We start from the raw sequence: 8,242 nt of genomic DNA on the forward strand, positions 1-8,242 counted from the left end.
TTTTTAATTGTTGCTGTTGTTCACATAAGACAGTCTAGCTGAGTAGATGCTCAAAAATATTTTCTAAATAAATAAATGAATTAAAGTAAAAAAAAAGGCCTTCAATAGACTAGAAGAAACCATAGTGTTTATCAGACAGTAATAAAATAATTGTCCTTTGTTTTACAGTTCACATAAGGGTAGAAGAAACCATAGTATTTATCAGACAGTAATAAAATAATTGTCCTTTGTCTCTTCTAGAACAGTAATGGAAGGAAGCATATTCCAAAACAGTAACACAGAGGCAAGAAGTTAAAGTAATGAATCAATTTTCTGTATTGAGGAAATACTTTTTACCAATTGGTAGGCAAAATTTAATTCATAAAGAAACAAACAAAAAACAGAACAAAAGCTTTTTTAAAGAAAGACTAAGTATACAGATTTTCTAATAGGATTTGAATAGAGATTCACTCAGATGAGGTGATTCTATGTAAATAAATGTAGTGCAAAGTATGTTGATGAGATTAAGAGCAGGACTGAAGCTGGGCATAGTGGCACAAGCCAGTTCTTGGGAGGCTGAATAGGAGGAGGATCGCAATTTTGAAGCCCGCCTCAACAACTTAACAAATATTTCAGTAACTTTGAAAGACCCTGTTTGTAAATAAAAAACTTAAATAGGATTGGGGTATAGCTCAGTGGTAGAATGCCCAAGTTCAATCTTCAGCCCACCATAAAAAACCATGGCTGACATGATTTAAAAATTAGTATGAGTCAGACAAAAATATTAGAGAAAAATGCTATATTCAAAAAATAAAGAAGTCTATTAAGACAAAGAACAAAGAAAACTCCAAAGAGCACATGTCAACAAAGTAACAGATAATTGCACATTAACATCATGATGTTCAAAAACAGACATTTAAGCTGCATATGCAAATGACATATTTTCACATGCCAATGGATATTCAGTTCGTAATTATCCATTTTCATGGATAAGTATCTCTTTAAGTATGCAAATAAGTGATTTGCATGCATAATATGGGCACTCATTTTGAATATTGGACTTGTTAGAAGATTGCTAATGGTTGCAGTAACAGTTTACTTCCTAAGCACTGCAAACATCAAAAATTCAATTTGTGTAGTAAAATTTTCATAAGAAAGAAAATTTCAAAGTTTCTTCAAATCACAAATACAATCTTTTGATGTAAATCTTCTTTGGAAGGACAAATTGATATACCATTGGAAATTTTGACTATTATAAATCAAAAGAGGTCAAATAAGACAAAGATAGGACAGAGTAAAATACAAAATGTCAATTATTTTATAATTATACAAGTTATTAGCAATTTTATAAGCATAGCTATATAATAAGTACTTTTGAGTACCTACAATGTATGAGAAATTCTGATAAACATTGAGAACAATTCTACAACTAAGCAGTTTTGGCTTCTAAAGTGTTTCTAAATGAAGCTAAATTATGTTGTCAAGCAGATATAGCTGAAAACCACAAAAATAGAGTCATAATGAAGTCGTCCAGATAAAAAAAGAGATTGAATGTGATTAGGGAGATCAATAAGAACTGTATTTAAATTACATTTTAAAGTTCCAAACTCTTTGCAGTATATTTTTAAAAACTCTAAGATGACTTTTATAAATTAAAGTTTATACCATACAAATATTTTATAAAAAGTTCTATTCATAGAAATTAACAAAATGATGTCAAACCAATAAAATATGTAGACAAATGAACATCCCTTTAGCTAACAGTATATAAAAAGCTTAAGAAAGATATAGAAGTAGATTATCTAATTTTAAAAGCATGCTTTTGAAAAATGTAAGTTCTACTTTTTTAGTGATATGAAAATCATCATAAGAGAATCTTAATCTAATTATGGATTTTTAAGGCTACTTTCAGCCTCTCACCAGTATATGTTCTTTAATGATTCTTAAAATATAAAAACCTAGCTGGGCATGATTCTGCATGCCTGTAATACCAGTACTTGAGAGGCTGAGACAGGAGGATTGAAGGTTCAAAGCCCATCTCAGAAAATAGAAAGAACTTCAGGAACTTAGCAATAACTATTTGTAGATAAAGAAAATGCATGCCTTGGAGTGTATTTCAGAGGTAGAATATTCCTGGGTTTAATTCTCAAATTTTCAGTAACACACACACACACACACACACACACACACACACACACACACACACGATATAAAGTTCTAAATTATATTTTTAATCATAACAAAGAACATTGATCATAAAAGATAGAATAAAATATTTGTTCTGAGTCTATTTACTTTCTTTTGGAAATTTTCAATAACAGGTGGCATATATTTTATAAACTATATCTAAAATTGAAATAAATGTTGAATATTTAATTGATGAATTATCTGAAATAGAAATCAAGAAGGCAAATCACTTGTAATAACTACAGAAAAATAAAATACTTTGGAGAAAACTTACCAAAGAGGTGAAATATCTCTACAGTGAAAACCATAAAACATTAATGGAATAAATTGAAAAGAACTCACCAAAAATGAAAAGGCATCCCATGTTTATGAATTGGGATAATCAATATTGTTTAAATGTTCATAGTACCAAAGCAATGTACAGATATAAAACAAACACTACCAAAATTTTAATAGCATTCTTTATAGAGTTGGAAAACCAATCCCCAAATTTTTATAGAACCACAAAAATTTTTGATGCTCAAATCAAAGCAACGATGTTTAAAAAGAAAAAAGAATGAAAATGAAGCATTATACTACCTGACTTCAAAATAAAGTAGAATGCTATGGTAATCAATAGCATCATATTGACATAAATATAGAAAGAAAAATGAAACTGAATAGAGAGCCTAGTATTAAACCCATGCATCTATAGTCCACTGATTTTTTTTTTATAAAGTCGCTAAAACATGCATTGAGAAAGGATAGTCTTTTAAAAAAAATTCTAGGAAAATTGGGTTATTCATATGCAGAAGAATAGAACTATACCCCTACCTCTCATTGCAAAAATCACCTTAAAATGAATTAATTACATAAACTTAAAACTATGAAACTTCTAAAAGAAAATATAGAAGAAATGCTTCAAGATTTTGAAGAGAACAAGAGTTTTGGAGACAAGACCCCTAGAACATGGGAAAAAACAGCAAACATAGACAGATGGTGTTATATCAGTCTAAAAGTTTCTGCAAAATTGAAAAAAACAAACAACACTAAAATAACAGCATACTCTCTATGTTTGGGTAGAAGAAGGACTTGAAAGTGTCAAAGGGGTGAAATGCTTATTTAAAATTGATAACAGAAAAGACCACAGAAACAACAGTAAAGATCCCAAACTTAAGAGAAGGATACAAATACCTAGGTGTAAGAAAGGCAAAGCTCATCAGTCAGATTCAACTTAACCTGTTTGAAGATAAGTATACTGAGAATTTATCACCATAATCTATTTTCTAGACCTATATATCTCCTCAAAAAGTTCCTACATGTTCTTAGTTATTATTTGTCTTTTAGTAGAGGTATTGGAACTTTGTGGTACTGTTTTGCGTGTGACTTCATCTTCAAATTTTTATGTATTGAAGGCCTGGCCCCCAGTTTGGTGATCTGGGAGTGTGGGTGTTTAGGAAGTTTGGCTTGGTGGGAGGGCCTTGGGTTTTTTGTCTTGTCATGTAATGTCTCCTCCCACATGAACATCCAACACTGTCATTTGTCATGAGTTGATGTAGTTAAGTGGGCCTCTCTCCAGAGTTAGCACCATGTCTTACATCTCTCAGTATCTGTAACTGTGAGCTTAATAAAATGCTTTTATTTATAAAATTAGCATGATTCCATTTTTATTATTGTAGTAGCAAAAACATACTAATATAATCTACTTTTTAAAGAAAAATTTTAAAAGTTCTTAACAGTAAATTTTTAGAATTGATTCACTTCACTTGATTTTTAAGCACTGAAAATACTAACAATCCTATAATTATTTCAACAGATTAAGGATAATTGCACACTGTCTTATTTATCTTATTTATATTCTTTTCTCTCTTGGCCTCAGAAACAAACTATTTTTTTTTCATTCTAAGAAGAAGAAGAAAAAATAGTAAGACCAGGAAAATCAAAATATGCAATTTGGAAAAGTGAGAAATGCAGATGGAGGAAAAATTCGATGTTTCAGTTTTCATGTCATCCATGCAATCTGTTACATGGCACATGTATGCAATTTCTTTTGTGTTCTGTCATTAAAGTTGATCTATAAAAGCCAAGAATTAAGAGTGGCTTTCATGAGATAATTTGAGAGCATGACAAGAGACACGAAACACATCCTTCATGTATAGTACCCATGCCTGAAATTTCCCTAGAGAGGCTGATTTTTTTTCTCATGCACTATAAATTCTTTGAAAATACTAATATATTAAGATAAGAACTTTACAATGCCAAGTTTAGAGAAACTTTGAACTAAAAATAAATAAACAAAATAATATTGAATGCTACTATTCTCCCCCCACCCTGGATGAATAAAGCAGCAATCAGACAGAGTGTGATTTTTGTTACCCTGGATAATAAAATAAACCCTTTATTTTTTGATAATATTTTGGTAGATTTGGAAGCATATATACACTTACACATTCATTAGTATTTTGTCTACATACCATGTTATACAAAACTCTATACATTTAATGCTATCTCTTGTGCAATATAGCAGGATAAGAAATTGACATCACATTTTCAAACATCTATTTTCTATGTTTGGCTATTTTATTTTTATTAATATTATTGTGCTATGCTAAACATATATGGTTATAAATGCATAATTCTATCTAGACATACAATATATATGAGCAGTTTTATGTATGTACTTATGTATGTGTGTGTATATACAAATATATACACAAACACATATATATTATACTTAATATATATTTTATACTTTAATAAACCTTTTATTTTTGTTGTTTCTGTTTATTTTTGTTTTTTCTGAACTGTCTTAAATATATCATGTTGTTAACTATTTCAATATAATAGTCCTTAATATAATTTCAATGTAACAAAATCAATGTTTTAATAATGAATATATTAATAAACATTTAGTAAGCATTCATTGCTAGCTTTTCAATTTTCAACCAAAATTTAAAAACATAGCAAATTACTAATGTTTTCTCAGACTTTTTTCCAACACAAATCTTATTTTAATAAATATTTGCATAATTTCAAAAAATATACTGTGGTAATGTCGTATAGATTAATAAAGTTCCACATGTTTTCCTAAAGAGATAGCTTCTATTTTAATGTTCAAATTGACAAATGAGCAGGCACATTACAAATAAATAACTTGGTATCGATGAAAAGCAATTTTAAAATGCAAATTTTATGCATATTTGAACATAAAATGTCGTATTGAATATTGTTGAGCTTTTTAAGTTTATATGCACTAACGCCATGAATTAAAAATATATTCTACAAAGAATTTTGGAATAGGCTTTCTGGTTTCATCATTTAAGTACTGTATAATTTATGTTTATTTTATGTAATTACAGACTGTGGTTGATGCCTCATAATTCAAAGCATATTTATGATAGCTATATCTATCTCATTTACCAAGTCATGTAAAACATGAGACATTCCACCAGATCAGACTTTGCCAAAGACTATTCTAAAGTTAACAAGTTTATTTTTCTTATACTTTTCAGTTCCTTCAAGACCATATTCTGTTTAAATTGTTCTTGGTTTCTGCAGTCATCATTTCATATAACCTATTCTTGGTTCATATTGCTTTCTTCCAGCAAAGCTCTCACTTCTGAAATTAGCAATCCATCTCCTACAGTCACTTTCATGGTTCACACGATTCATGATACCCAAAGGCCTGCTTATGATTTCAAACCATAATTCCAAGAGTAAGGGTCATTAATGATACTTAAATTGTGAACAACAAAACCCTTCTAAAATGATATCTTATGTAGAATAAAATTTGGTAATATGTAGAATCACTTTGGACCCTATCCAAAAGGCACTAGCTGTGGAAGCACTGTATTAAAAATATCTCGTTACAAGACAACTTTACTTTTAACTTGTTTTTTTTAATACAGAATTAACATTGTACTTTTGAAGCTATATGTATTGCTTAGTTCATATTGCTTTAGGATTACAATTTCAACAAATAAAGATGAAAAGGTAAACTAAAAAATAAAGACAAAATGACACCACCACCACAACAAAAATCTAACAGCCACTGAACTTCCATTCCAGAAGAGATGAAATAGACTCATTTTTTTCTACTCTACCTCAGTGATTACAGTTATATGTCAAGAAAATAATGCAGACAAAGGAAAATTCTGAATGAATGGCAAAAATAGCACACATACTTGGAACCCCTAAACTGAGTAAATTGAATAGAGATAGATGTGCCTCAATTTTAATTCAACATAAGAACACAACCTAGGCCTGGGATTTCCTGATCTCCAAAGTAGCAATAGAATCCGATCAAGGTGGACTAATCAAGATGTATACAATGAGAATCCTGCTTGCTGACACAGGATAAAGAGAATTGGACAGAAACTCTGCAGACTTTTTAGAGGTAGCTGAAGCACTGTTTATCGAGCCTACCAAGAAACACCCAGAAACTGCTGGCATTGGCCATAAGGATGATGCCACAACATCCAGGAAGCATCTCAACCACCAAGAACAGCATCACCTAGTGTCACTATGTGGTCATGTAGCCCTTGCAAAAATGGCACTCCCAAAAAGTCCTCTGGCCTGTGAATTTCTTAACTGACCTTCTCTGGTCATGCCTCCTGGGGAAAATCTTTTTCTACCCTGAGACATCTGAATCAGGAGACACTGGTAGTTCTGGCACTGGTAGTTCCAGCACCAGATAAACCAATCTGATATAAACAACAATGCAAAGCCACAGAAAATTAAATTGCATTTTGAACCATAGCCCGTAAAAGTAGACTACAACATGAGTGCTAAACCAAAGAACATAGTTCTCTGGAAAAACAAGAGATAAATAGTAAATAGCACTCAAAGCCTTTTTCATAAAAGAAAAGATCTAAGCAACAGAAACATGATCTAATCAACATAATTATGTCAATTTCAATTAACAATAACAAAACATGCTTTTCCTTTTTATCAGTATCCAACATTCACAAAGACAGAATTTCTCTTAGGCTGAAAAAAAAAAAAGGATTCAACAAGTTTAAAATAATTTAAAATTCTGCAGAGCATGTTCTCTAACCATGTCTTGCTCAACATTCACACTGGTATCAATCACCCAATATACCCGACCACACAACTTAGAGGAAGGATGATTTATTTGTTCTCAGTTTTGAGAGATATCAGGGTTCATCATATCTCAAGCCAAGTATGTGTAGCTTAGAGGATGACACAGGAAGGGAGAGTAGGAGAGAAGAAGAATCTGTTCTTACATCAGAGAGGCCAGAAGCTAGAGAGAGAGAGAGAGAGAGAGAGAGAGAGAGAGAGAGAGAGAGAGAGAGAGAGAGACAGAGAGAGACAGAGAGACAGAGACAGAGACAGAGACAGAGACAGAGCAAGAGAAGAGAGACAGAGAGAAAACAAGGAGAAGAAAGACCTTATATCCTTAAAGTCAAACTCTCAGTGATCCCACTTTAGCAACTGTGCCCCAACTCCAGCATGGTTTCTTTGAGTGCTGGAATTCATTTAGAATCTAAACCATAACAAACCATAATCAAATAAAACTAGAAACCAGTAACAGAAGAACAACAGAAAGATTTTTAAGTGGCTAAAAATTAACCATACTTTTAAGAAATTGAGCTGTGAAAGAGAAAATCTCAAAGAGACTAAAAATAATATCTAATGCTGAAATACAGTGAAAATTCAACATACTACTCCTGGCAGAACATAGTTAAAGCAGTATCAGGGGTGATACTGTTCTACTAATGGTTTACAGCAGTGCCTCTTATCCACAAAGAATACATTTCAAGTTGCCAAATTTATGCCCCAAATTTCTGATAATAGTTAAATCTATAATTCTATAGTATTTTAAACCTTATAAGCCTTATAAGCATATAATATAAACTTAAAAACCTAAAATTTTCCATCTTGACTAAGCATTTATGAGTCTATGGCTGAAACTTTTGCAGTTTGAAGTGCAACAGCCAAATCAGCATGGATTTCTTTTTTCTGAATTTCACAGATGGATATGTTCTTACTATAGATCTTAGCAACATCCGCATATGATGTTTTTACTTACTAAGTCAAGAACTTATATCTTTTCACTGGTAGAAAGCACAATTTC

This window comes from Muscardinus avellanarius, assembly GCF_963383645.1.
Source record: "Muscardinus avellanarius genome assembly, chromosome: 7".
Taxonomy (NCBI): domain Eukaryota; kingdom Metazoa; phylum Chordata; class Mammalia; order Rodentia; family Gliridae; genus Muscardinus; species Muscardinus avellanarius.